Source organism: Stegodyphus dumicola, chromosome 1 (genome assembly GCF_044657685.1).
Source record: "Stegodyphus dumicola isolate Sdum_Otavi_A_Nest chromosome 1, ASM4465768v1".
Taxonomy (NCBI): domain Eukaryota; kingdom Metazoa; phylum Arthropoda; class Arachnida; order Araneae; family Eresidae; genus Stegodyphus; species Stegodyphus dumicola.
Window position 1 is genome coordinate 266,712,419 of NC_140768.1, and position 14,442 is coordinate 266,726,860.

General features: G+C 34.6%; 1 protein-coding gene across 2 annotated transcripts in view; it reads left to right on the forward strand.

Moving 5' to 3' along the window:
* The first annotated feature begins 315 nt into the window (after window positions 1-315).
* Window positions 316-14,442, forward strand: part of LOC118195051 (uncharacterized) — a 38,251-nt gene continuing 24,124 nt past the window's right edge. The window contains exon 1 of one of the 2 annotated variants that reach the window (XM_035366282.2): window positions 316-512. The gene's annotated coding sequence lies outside the window, so the exon portion shown is untranslated. The remainder of the gene's footprint in view (window positions 513-14,442) is intronic. The other variant, XM_035366281.2, reaches the window with a different exon arrangement.

Here is a 14,442-nt window from a genome sequence, read left to right on the forward strand (position 1 = left end):
TGAAGATTAACATCAAAACGGTAACAGTAGTTCTTTTCTTTTTTCAAAGGTGGCTGAATTTGAGCATTTAATTTATGTTTCATCATAAAGCCATCCCAATGCTCCTTTTATACAGAATAAAGTTTTAACCATGTTATATTGAAAATAAGTCAGATTTCCCAAGACTCTTTTCATGCGCGAGTTCTTTAGTTCTTTTAAAATTTATCACCTGCAACAACTGTTCACGCTTATCTCAATGTCATCGACACAAGCGTAAGTTATTTAGTACTTTCCCTTCCATGAGAAAGGAGCACTTTGAAGTGAATAAATCACTCAAAGAAGTGTATACGAAAAAACTTTCATAGTGTTTGTTTGAGATTTTGACCTTCATTGCGGAATCCTAAGCGGAATGTGTTACATCATAAGTCTGGCTCCACGAGGGTGAATTCTGTTTTTGATCTAATATTTTTGATATGTGGAATTTTATCGTAATCATCAACAAAAAAGGCTCAACTCTTCTTGATTCAACTGTGGTAAATAAGTTACTTTTTTTTAACATTGATAACATGATTTTTAACATTTTAATGAATTTTAAAACTAGTAACTCACAATAGTCTTAATTACAATAATGCCTCAGGATTTTACATTCCTTATATTAAAATTTACTCTACGTTGATTTTTTTTTCATTTCCTATGTCTTTCAAAGCATGGCTTAAAACTAACACATTTAAAACAATATTACTTAATGGGTTAAAAGAGAATCTGATTAAAATTTATTAAAAGTAATTGAAACAAATATATTACATATAATATAATTAAAATTTTCAAGTAAAATTTCCTACATCAAAATGAGATTTACTAGGTTTAATTTTTCGCCGAATTAATTATGAATTCGGCGAAAGACGCAGGCTTATTAAGACGCAGGCTTTTTACATCAGGAGCCAAGCAGTGGTTTAAAAAATCATGAAGTGAATCATAAATTAATTCTATGACGGGCCCAGCACTTTGTGATCTGCTTATAAAGAACTGTATTTAAAGAACATTTATTAGATATATTTTTAATAAATTGCAATTTTACTTTTTGTTTTCATAAGATTCCATTCATTATTACTATATATAAAGAATTAAAATATAAAATATTAAAACAAAATGAATAAATAAAAATCTGAAAGCTTTCAGATTTTATATTACTCTCAAAGGGGTGTTTTTTAACGTTTTGTGTGTTTCTTTTATTTATTAAATATTTTATATTCTTCGGAACTGAACCGTAAAATTCAATTCAACAGCAATATCACAAAATATTTAAAAGAGCTTATCTTTAGAATTTCCAATACACAGTCTTGCGTATTGGAGATAAAAATGTCTTTTTTTCCCCCACAGTGTTGCCATTCCTCGCTTTGAAATCATTTTGTTACTCAAAAGTTCTTTAATGTCTGATAAAATATGAAATAGATAATAAAACTAATTCCAAATTTCAAATTAGGGTTTCCAGATGTCCATATTCGGGTGGAGACATACATTACTGAAAATTTGATGGTTCTAGGTACCGTTGCTCTATCACAGTGCGAGTAACTTAGATACATTTATACAGATTCTTCATTATTTAATTTCTTTAAATATAACACAGGGCTCTAATGATTGATGGCAAAAATTTTAAAAGTGAACCGACATTTGTAGTAAACCAACGAAATAGCCCTTGCTGGGCTAACGGCCTTTGGGCTAAAGAGTCTGAAAGCTTTTAGATAAACGCCCAAATGGGCCTTTTTTTAATGTTTTGTGTGTTACCTTTATTTATTAAATATTTTATTCTTCGCACTGAAACCATAAAATTCAGTCAACAGCAATATCGCAAAATAACCTTATAAGCATATCTTTCGGGCATCGATACAGGCTCACGCGCTGGAAATAAAAAGGTTTTTTGTGTAGTATTGCCTGTCGGTTTCAAAATCGTTGATTTTGTTAACCAAGAATTCGTTAAATAGTTACAAGTCATGAAATCGATAATAAAACAAATTTCAAATTCCAAAATCAGGCTTCCAGATGCCCATATTCGGTGGAGGATTACGCTATTCAAAATTTGATGGCTCTAGGTACCGTTGTTTTATCACAATGCAAGAAACATACATACATTTTCGCAGATTATTTATGATTTAATTTTTTTAATATAATACTGGGTTAATATTTGGTGACATTTGGTGGCAAAAATTTAAAATGAGATTCGACATTTATAGGGAATCAACGCAAAAAGCCAAAACGAAATTAATAGCCCTCTTAAGCAAATTGCTTCTTTGAGCTAATAAGACGATTTTAATATTTTGGTTGTCAATACTAAAGTTTTTATTTTATTAAGTGGCAACAAAGTTTCTGCTCAGGTAAAAGTGGTTATGCTACTAATTAACAAAGCTGATATGTTTTCCCTGCTGACATTAAATTAATAAAGTTACATTATATAATAATCATTAATAATAATCAATATCTTCTTGATATTTAATTGCATTAAATCCAAAATTATTAACATTATAAAAGTTATAATGATTACAAGTTTTTTATTTAGTACGAATTTGCTTTCTAATAAACTATGATACTTTAATACAGATTTTAATAAATTTAAAATATTTTATTTAAAAATCGATGCTACGACTATTATGTTAATTTTTATGTCAAATAAATAGAGTTATTTGAAATTATTTGAGGCATAATTATATTATTAATTGCTTTATTTATGAAAAAGATATTTGTAGTAATCAATTTTAAAAATTTTTTATAGAGTTTCGAGAAGTTGCAAAATAGCTTGCTTACTTAAAAGTTGTTTTAAGGAGTTACAAAATAGCTTCTTCTGCCATTCTTTCCTTTAAAGTTAAGTAGCTATCAGGTTAATCATGGATTTACTACTCAGCAGAAAGCGAAATTTGTTATTTTTTATTAAGAAAAGAATACATATTTCTCTAAAGCATTACATTATTTGATGAACTTGTGCTTTTTGCTTAACATAAAATAATATTTGAAGAATAAAATTTAAAAAAAAATGGATTTAACATCTTTTTATGGCATATTGGGTTCTACAACTCACGTCCATGTGGAAGCCATACGCATCGAAAACACGGTGTATTTTAGAAATTATGATGACTTTTAATGTGTGAATTACATATGAATATATGTGGGGAAGTGATGGTATGTAAAAACTGTCAAAAAGATAAAAATCACTCAATGTAAGATCTGACAAAACGAGTATGATAAGAAGATTAATGCAGTACGCTGTGGAATAGCATTCCACTGTAGATGCATTTGTACGTTCCTGTGGAAATAGAATCCCTGTGAATGGAGAGTCTCATTTATTTGGAGAATAGAACAGCCCCTGATGATATTCATTTGGAGCAATAAAGTTTTCTAACATGTACAGAAATAATTCACGTGTCACTTTACCTCAAAGGAAGGAAAATAGGGTTTTTTTTCTCATGTGCTAAGGACCAGAAAGCTTAAAATTTTGCTTAGTCACACTGTTGCATTGTCATATCCTTCTTCTTGGGCGTGTAGGTTTTGGATATGTATTTAATTCCTACCGTAGACGTAGCGTAATGTGGGCATTGCATAAACCAGCCATTTTAAAGGCACAAAACTTTATTAACACACAAATAAAATAATAAGTACAAACGATTAACACACAAGTATAATGCGTATTTTGCATCCACGCTGACATACAGCACGTTACCTTCGTTACTGCGCTACCAACTACTAACTAACTACTCTTTTCTGATAAGTCACATGAGAGAGAGGAGTTGCAGGCCGTTCGGCTAAACTGCGCATGCGTGGTCATCACGTCATGACATGCATCCTTTATAAAAGTAGATTGAACTTACCCTGCCCTGTAAACAGAGATAGCATAGTTCAAAATGCAGCCCATGGAATTCTTCTAGAAACCCGCAGCTCCTTAGGAACCATGAGAAGCGAATTGCTAGTACATTTGCCGCCGCTAAATGGTGTGGAATTTGCTCTTGCAAAGTACGAAGTAAAATTAGTATTAGCTTTCCAGAGTGCACCATTCTTTTGCATAAAACACAGAACAAAATGGAATATTTACAATGAAAATGCAAATGTTTGAATACAGAAGTAACCAACAATACTGCATAACAATAAACCAAACAAATTCACGATTCCCATTGTTTTAAAAAATGAAAAGGAAGAAGCAAAGTAAAACGGTGATAAAAACAATTCACAATGAAACCATATCTATCTGATCGGATGAGGGATGTTTGTAGTTAGTTTTATTTGTTACTTTTTCAAACTCACCCATTTACTCATGAAAAGAATTATGCATTTTTTAAAAAAATATCCATAAAATTAAATTACTATACAATGATTTTTATCTTTGACATTATTGTTTTATGTATATACCTTGTCACCTGTGTCTATTTCCGCTACCATTGGTTGTAAACATATACAGTATAAAAAAGTTTCAAATGAATCAAATATTCATGTTTGAGCATTTTAAATTTTAAAAAAAAAGAGAAAATATCTGAAAACTATTCGATTTTATATTACGCTTAAAGGGTCGTTTTTTCATTTACATACACACGCAAGTTTTGAGAGCATTTAAAACAACATATCTTTAGAATTATTGATAGCCAGTCTGGCGCGCTGCAGATAAAAATTTTTTTTCTAGGCTCTAGGTAACATTGTTTTTTCACAATGCGTGAAACATACACACACTCATGTAGATTATTTAATTCTTCCATTACTTAATTTCTTTAATTGTAATACAGGGAGATAACATTTTGTGACAACAATTTGAAAAGTGATACAACGCTTCTGCTGGTTTGAGACTAAAAGCCAATCTGGGTTAACGTCCCTTGGGCTAAAAAGAAGAGTTGATTTCGTAAAAAGTAAGGGAAGTCTTATAATTACAAAAGGTGTGACTCTCGTACGACAAATTTCAACCGAGCTATTGCATTTTAAATTTGGTCGTCATATGTAAGGGCTGTGCTCAAATCGAAGAAGAAATGCTTTCATGTGTAGCTAACAAAAACTAAAATACCAGTTTAGAAACCTTTTCTGATATTAATAATTTAAGTTACGAGCATTTTTATGTAGTATCAGGTTCAATGTTCCGTCTTACTTTCTTCGGGAACATGCAAGGACCTGACTCGGAACAGAGAGCTTACTAAAGCTATGTTCAATCACTGTGGGAAGTAGACAGGATACACAAGAAGGGTATACAAAACCCTTTATTTTTCTCTATTTACAATAACTTCCGTACTTCGGAATACACAGACCCGCTACTTGTGGTCTAACGTAAAAATATAAAAATAAAACTAAACTCTAATTTAACTTTAAAATAATAAACGTGGAAGATTGGCCTTATATTAACAGGAAGCCGTATGTAGTACAGAGAACTGTGAACACTACAATACGTTTAAAAATTATCAAGAGGATTAAAACCTCTGGCCTGGAAGGCAACCAGCAAATGCGTAAAACTTCTAAGGTAAGCGGCCTGCTTCGACTAACTGCTTCCTCCTCTCTCGCTTGGCAAAAAGCCACAACTTAAATACTTGGCGTTCGCCAGACAAACTTTGCATAAATACATTAACGCTTATAATTCTGGCCGGAAGTAGAAAATAAGAAGTGATAGTAAAGATTTAAAATAAAATAAACGTTAGTAAAACTTAAGATCCTTACATACTTCCCGCCAGAGTTAATTAGTTTGAAACTGAGGTCTAAAACGACCTTGTTGAAAACTTTTAGCTCTAGAATCTAACGCGAGGCCAATCTTTTACAAACATTTTTCGCTAGAAACTAGAAATTTAAAAGAAAGAAATTTGTTTTTACAGTAGCAGCTCCCAGGACACACAATTTTTTTCATCTGTACTGCATCTAAACAGGAGCTTTTATTCAAATCTGGTTCCTTCCAGAGATCTGGAAGGAAAACTAGTTTAATGAAATGTTACTTAATGAAATGGCAAGTAACATGTATAATTATATTTCTCTTAACATTCTTATTTCATTCATGACTATTTTAATTATCTCTTCCCGTGCTCTCTGACATGTGTTTTAAAAGAACACCAAACACGAATGTGTTTATGTCTATGTGTTCAACACTTCCTCCTACAATCAAAACACTAACGTGTTAAAATTCAACATACCAAGACCTCGTAACACACCCTAATTTCAACTCTAAACCCTGAGGTACTATTCTGAAAGTGGCTAACTCTGAAGTGTAGCGTCAGAGAGCCTAACTACATCATTCAACCTTTAAAACATATTCACCATGATTTAGTCTTTTTACAGTCACACGAATAAAAAAAAATTTTAACATTACTTTCACTTTTACCATATCATGGTATTTCTTAACACTTAAAATAACAGTTCACATTGTATATAAGAACATATTAACATGCCGTTAATTTTATACATTTGAAAACATACATTAGTAGTACATTGTTAACTTCTATTCTTTTCAAAGCAAGGGCCAATTCTTTCTACATTGAAATAATACATTTCAAAATGTCTTTCAGACTAAAACTTCTTTCTTGCCAGAATGTTTTAAATAATATTTATACAATAAAGTTTTACAAGATTTAAGTCTTTACACAACGCTATTATACATCAACTTTAGTTTTACGCGCGAGTAATTGAAAAACATAATACCAAAATCGGTAACAACTCATTTCTCGCCCTTTTGGCGATAAAGGTAGACCTCGCATGAGGTAAAACTTCTTGAAATCTGCCACTTGCAGTAAGAATGAAAGATTAACTTAAGTTTGCAAAGTAACATAAAATTTTACTTATCTTTGTGATATTCGGACATTCTTTTCTGGGCCCAGTCCTGAAAGGTAGTGCAGATTGTTGTTTGATTTATCCTCCTTCTTGTACGGGCTCGCCCTTCAGTGCCTTCCTCTAGATGCTTTCTTTTTTCTCCAGTTCGGTCACCCTTGAATACCTTCTTTTTCGCTTCTGCCTGTGGTCTTGGTCGTTTGATGGCAGCTGGTCTTGGCGGAACCGGGAAACTTCTTTCGTGTTCCTGCTTGGACCTCGTTGCTGGCCGTTCAAATTTTCCTTGTAACTTTTCCTCCGCCGCTGATGGCCCTTCCGCAGTTCGGCGACATTTGCTGCGGAGAGTCCTGTCGGATGAGTAGATCTTCCATTTTAGAGCCGGGTTATAGTTGCCGTCATTTCTCCTGGCTCTCTTTGCATACGTCGTCCTTCTCCCTTCTTCATTCTGGGGGTGTTCTTGAGCTCTCTTTTCTGGACGGTGGAACGGCTTCTTTTTCTTGCTACCTTCAATTTTTCCGCGGGGAAACTTTCTTTTCACTTGCTCCTGCCTCTTAATGGCTTGCCCTTGTACTTGTCGTTTTTCCACTTCTGGAGCTTGTGCCTGCGGTGTCTGCCGTGCCGGATCCTGCAAAAGATCTTTGAAAATTTTCATTTTATTACGATCATAGTAGGGTTTGATTTGATCAAAGTTTGCGGAGCAGGTTTCACCATTTCTAGCTTTTAACACTACTACAGCGTGAGTTATTTTTTCTATGACATATGGTCCTTCAAATCGTGGAAAAAATTTGGCAGTTTTATCTTCTGGTGCTGAAGAAAGTGAATGCTTAATTTTTAAAACTTCATCCCCTACTTTATAAGTTACTCCCCGTCGTTTCAAGTCATAATATAGTTTTTGTTTTCTCTGTGCTACTTCAGTATTCTTCTTTGCTTCCTTAATTAGTTTTTCTATATCACCCATTTTAAATTCTGGGGCTCTTTGTTGCACATAAAATAATTTATCTAACGGCGTTATAATCTTTCTGCCTAAAAATAACTCAGCAGGAGTTTTGCCCGTTGTATCATGTTTTGCGGTCCTAAGGGCGAAAGCAAATTCATTGACATAGTTATCCCAGCTTTTATGAAAATTTTTAACATAACTACGGATAATTTTCACTATATTTCTATTGACCCGTCCCGCTATATTTGATTGCGGCCGATACGGGACCATTTTTAAATGACGTATGCCCAGTTTTTGGCACATGTCTTCAAATACATTACTTACAAATTGAGGACCATTATCCGATATAACTTTTAGGGGCGCCCCGTATTTTAAAATATATTTATTTAAAATAGAATCAGTAACTAATTTCGCGGAGGCTCGTTTTAAGGGAACAATTTCGGTCCATTTACTAAAATGATCAACTATAACAAGGAGATAGGGACTTTTATTTAACTGACTTTTTGGGAAAGGGCCCAATAAATCGATGCCAATTATTTCATTTGGAAATTTGGATTTAATACTATTTAGAAACCCGGCCGGGCGGAAATTAATATAATTAACTGCTTGACATGTTGGGCAGGACTGGACATACGCCCTTGTTAACTTTTGCAGTTCAGGAAAATAGACTGCCTCGCGTACGCGTTGGATAGTTTTTCGAATACCAGCATGAGAAGCTAAAGGGCTGTCATGGAGCTCCTGCAGGATATTTAATCTAAGACTAGCTGGGATAACAGGTCGAAATTCGTTGTTGGAATTCGTAGTTTTTGTATAGAATACTAGACCATCTATTAGTTCGTAATGGGCCGCCCTATTTCTTATCGCCACAATATCTTGGTGGCTAAAATTTCCAGGATCCTTTAAATACTCATAAATGCTTCCAAACTCAGGATCCTTACCCAGTTCGGTTATTACAGTTTCTCGGGAATTTATTGTACATGCTGTGAGCATTGCCACCTTTACGGTATTACCTTCTTCATCTATTTTAATTCTGGATAGGCCATCTGCTACGATATTTTCCTTTCCGGGGATATGCTTGATTACCAGATTATATTCTTGTAGCTTGAGTGCCCATCTTATTAACCTTGGGGATAAGTTTTTCCCTGAGTACAATCTAGTTACTGCCGCATGATCAGAGTACACTGTTATTGGCGCCTTTCCAAAATAGACTCGGAACTTTTGCACTGCTAACAGAACTGCAAGTGCCTCTCTCTCGGTCGCGGAATAGTTTCTTTGTGTTTGATTTAAAGTTCGGCTAAAAAATGCCACGGGCTGCTGATTTTGCGAAAGTACCGTTCCTACCGCATAATCCGAAGCATCCGCTGAAATTTGTAAATTCTCATCCTTTTCAGGAAATTTCAACACAGAAGCTTGCGTTAATGCTTGTTTTAATTTTTCGAAAGCACTATTGGCTTCGGCCGTCCACGAGAATCTTGCCTTTTCCCTTTTTAATTTTAACAATGGTTCAGCAATAGCTGCAAAATTTTTTATAAAGGACCTATAATATGAACAAAGTCCTAGAAAAGAAGAGAGCTTCTTCGCCGTGTTTGGAGTCGGATACTTTTGTACAGCGATTATTTTTGATTCGTCTGTCTCTATTCCTTTCTGAGATATCTTGTAACCTAAATATTTTAATTCAGGGGCTGCAAATTTGCACTTTTCGACATTAACTTTTAGACCGGCCTCATTTAATAAAGAAAATACCTGTCTTAAATCCTGTACATGTTGGTCGAGATTATCACTAGTAATAATGATATCGTCTAAATAGATAAATGTGGACTTTCCAAGAACAGGTCTTAACACAATGTCCATACATCGCTGAAATGTTGCCGGCGCCCCTGAAAAGCCAAACGGCATACGCAAAAATGCATAAGTGCCAGACGTGGTTATAAAAGCAGTCTTAGGCACGTCCTCAGGCCTAACCCCTATTTGAAAATAACCAGTCGTTAAGTCTAAAGTCGTCATATATTTGGTGAATGTTATGTTCCTTAGAATTTCTTCAATAATAGGTAACGGATATACCGGATATTTAGTTATGGAGTTTAATTTACGGTAGTCAATTGCGAATCTCCACCTTTTTGGATGTGTCAAAGGATAATCATTATTTTTCTTACATAAAACCACCGGGCTAGCATAACTACTTGAGATGGGCGTTATGATCTTTTTACGTAGCACATCGGTGATATGCCATTCTATAATTTTTTCCTTATTCTTATCATACCGGTATGCTTTGTGGCGAACTGGCATTGAATCTCCGGTGTCAATACTATGGTTAGTAACCTGAGTAAATCCTGTAATATCACTAAATAACGAAGCAAATTCACTTACCACTTGTCGGATTCTTCCTTGCTCGTCATTAGGCAGATGGTCAAGATTTAACATCGGCGGTTCAGCCTTTTCTGCACGAACTGGTTTCATTGTCAGCTTAAGGGACGCTTCATTAAAATCCAGCGTTGCTTGTGCCTCTGAAAGAAAATCTATGCCTAAGATTATATGTGCTTGCAGATTCTTTACTATAAAAAACATCACCTTTACTTGTTCGTCCTTGATACGGACATACAGCGGTACTTTACCTATACACTTACATTTTTCTCCTTGCGCCGCTAACACTGTCGTATTATCCGAATTATATATGCGGTATTTCCGAAAATACTTCCTAAAAAAATCTTCTGCCACACAGGAACATTGCGCGCCTGTATCCAGGAGTGCGGTGGCTGGGATATTATTCACCAACACTTCTATCTTCGGAAGAGTCAAATTTTTCACCATTACTGTATTTAACTTGAAGGAAGAGGGGTTTTCTTGGCCTTCGGATTTCCGCACCCTCCCGTCAGCAGAAATCCGTTTTAGTTTAAATTCTTTTTTGTTTCCATGCTTTCTTTCTTTTTCCACTGGCCTTGAGACTTTTTTCTGGGTTGCTATTGAACTGTCGACGTTCGCCGGCTGTTTTTGAATGCTCGGGTTTCTTTGCCCACTGATTCGCTTTGCTTCCGTAGCAGTGTGCTTGACTTTGCTGTGGTCTTGGCGCACCAAATTGGTTTCGTTGTTGATATTGGCGTCTTCTTTCAATGTCCGCCGTTCTCCTACTTTCAAACTGGATTGCTAGCTCAAATAACTTTTCCAGTGTAGTCGGATTTCTTAATTCAATAAAGTCTTGCACTTGGGGAAGTAACCTCGTCAAAATCACTTGAATTATCTCAGGATCTGGACGGTTTCCATACAAGAGTTTGAAGACGTGAATGTTTCTTAAAATAAAGCTTGAGAGATTTTCGATTCTTTGTTGATATATGCTGAAAAGTTCCGTTTCTAATTTCGCACGATCCCTTACGACAGGGAAGGCTTTTAGTAGAGCAGTCTTGAAATTCTCGTAAGTATAGGTGGGACTTCCTGCTTGACCCAAGAGATTTCTGCCTATACACTTGAACCAATTAAGCGCTTGGCCCCTCAAAGCGCTGGTAGCTAAGGTAACTTTTTGAAATTCGTGCACGGGGTAGAGCATGAAGTGGTCATCCAATTTTTCCAAAAAACTGGTTACCGGTGAGTTTCCATTAAATGTTGCTTCTGGTTTCATCGAAGCGCGCATGGTCTGGACGATGTAACCAAATCCTTCCAGGGCGGCAGCTGGCATTTCTGGATTCTGAGCCGCTTCTGCAGGCAGCACAGGTTCTTCTTGAAACTCGGCCATGGTTATTCTTCTTCGTTGGGCGCCACTATCAGGTTCAATGTTCCGTCTTAGTTTCTTTGGGAACATGCAAGGACCTGACTCGGAACAGAGAGCTTACTAAAGCTATGTTCAATCACAGTGGGAAGTAGACAGGATACACAAGAAGGGTATACAAAACCCTTTATTTTTCTCTATTTACAATAACTTCCGTACTTCGGTATACACAGACCCGCTACTTGTGGTCTAACGTAAAAATATAAAAATAAAACTAAACTCTAATTTAACTTTAAAATAATAAACGTGGAAGATTGGCCTTATATTAACAGGAAGCCGTATGTAGTACAGAGAACTGTGAACACTACAATACGTTTAAAAATTATCAAGAGGATTAAAACCTCTGGCCTGGAAGGCAACCAGCAACTGAGTAAAACTTCTAAGGTAAGCGGCCTGCTTCGACTAACTGCTTCCTCCTCTCTTGCTTGGCAAAAAGCCACAACTTAAATACTTGGCGTTCGCCAGACAAACTTTGCATAAATACATTAACGCTTATAATTCTGGCCGGAAGTAGAAAATAAGAAGTGATAGTAAAGATTTAAAATAAAATAAACGTTAGTAAAACTTAAGATCCTTACAGTAGATTATTGTGAAAAGTATTGATCAATTTAATTTTTTTCATAAAAGAAATCATATTCACAAAATCTTACAGAATTTGTATTCTATAAAACACTTGCAAACTACAGTATTGCCGTACAGCCAACTGGAAACATTATCTGAATAAATTAAAAAACTGGCACTATTTCTAGTTTAATGGGTTTTGCATGATTATTAAATTATGATTCTAAAGCACTAAAACTCCATAAGAATATTAATATGGTATGGTAGTATATTTAATTACAGTATGTAGCCAGCCAATTCGCCGGGATTCGAACCCCAGATCGAACTATCAATGTTCCACGACTTTACCGTTCGACGCTGTATGGCTTATGCAGTGTTTGAAAAGTTACAAATTACTTGTGTAAAAATACTTTCGACATACAGGTAGTAACAAAATTATAAATTAGAGAACGATTACAAGCTAGTAAATCATAAAGTGAATGGTATTTAAGGTAGAAGAATCAAGCTCAAATTAATTTACTAACTGATTTATTAACTGATTTTTTTATTAACTGATTTATTTATTAACTGATCTCTCAAAGTAAGTTAAAAAAGTACGTCAAATGTTGAAATTAAAAATCTTAACTAAATTTGTTCTAAGGGAGACAAACATTTTCATTGTGATTTTTCATAACGAGTATGCAGGTTTCCTATATGTATCTATAGGAACAAAAGATACGTGTAAAATTTTCATTAACTTCATTAGACTTCATTAACTTTTATAAAACTGATTTTTTTACATTACAAATATCAAAACGAATCTATTAGCATCATTAAAAACATTTTTGTGGAATTGGAAGTATACGTTTAAGGCCAATGGCGAAAAAAGAATGGCCTTTTAAATGATTTTGTGGCTACGTATATATTACGTGTACATAATGTATGTAATTGCTTGGTCTTCTTACTTTATAAGAAATTTCATTTATAGTCCATTATAATTTATAAGATAATATCATTTATACTGTAAAATAATCATTTATAGTATAACCACGTTTACATACACACAGTAGAAATCGTATGCATACGCATAGTGGAAACGAAGCTGTCGAGACTACAGACATTGTTTTATTATAAGATGGCGTTATTTAAAGGACGAAAAATTCGCAGATACTCAATTAAAAAAATAGTATCTTAGTTCAAAGATGGCCAAAAAGCTCTCCTGTTGGAACTACTGCGTTAGAGGTAAATCTTGCAAGCAACAGCAAAAGTAGTAACATTTAACATTACCTATTGATTGTGGATTTCCTGACATGTATTTATTTTATAGCTTTGGTTACCTTAAACATTTGTCGTAATTATGAGCTCATTTAGCAAGAATCCCATTCACAATGACTTGAAATATAGGTGAATTTAAAAAAGTATTTTAAGTATCGCTTCTTAATTTTTAATACCATGTTTTAGAACTACGCTTCGGCTACAGCCGAATCTAAAAATCATTCTTTCTTTTCCATTTTAATCATATTTTACTGTTTTTCTGTAAGATGAAATACTGCCTTAGTTTGTTGAAAATATACGATCCTAAACTGCAACAGCAAGTCTAAAGTATTTTGAATCACAAACATTTATTGTGACTAAATTTTATCTGAGTCGTTCAATTTTTATCCTCTTCCTCTTAATTTCTCCAACAAGATCCATGAATAAATGTTAAAATTTAAATAAATGAAAGGTTTACATTATTTCTTTTTTACCAACTTACCATTTATATTATTCAAGGGTTGGTTAAAGTATAGTGGCGCAGGCAGCAAGTCTATCATTCTGAGGCTTAATTACCTTATTACAAACATTTACGATTCCTGAATGAAATCGGCTGCCATCTCTGCACCTTTTGCCAAATTATTGAAAGGCGTTGTACACTACATCTGATGAAGCCTCGCATCCTAAAGCCTGGAAAGCTTTTTATTAATTGATATAAGGGATACATCATAGTGGTTCTATCACTTATGCGAAGAGTTCATACTCACATGAATTCTCAATTCAGACGAGTATGGCCAACACCTCTAGTAAAAGAGTTGGTATGATAAGTGTTCCAGCACCTCTCATCGCCTACGTCGCAGGACACCCTTGACAGCATTCGCATTGTGACTTTTCATTTTGTCATGAAGGATCATGAAATTTGTTACCTGAGACATCAACTGTATCAAGGACTCATGGAAACGCAGTGACACTTTCCCTTCCTCCTCCGTGACAACGATCGATTTCATGATTATTCATCTCCTATGACGGTGTCGATGGTAGGTATGGGAACACCCGCCGTACTCACCCTTTAATCATTAACGTTTGGCAATGCTTCTCTCACAAAAATCCTGTGACTGTAATCTCTTCGCCATCATGAAAGGACTATTGTCAAAGATTAGCTACAGCATTAGAAAGGAAGTTGCTGCGCTTTAAATACTGCTCGGAA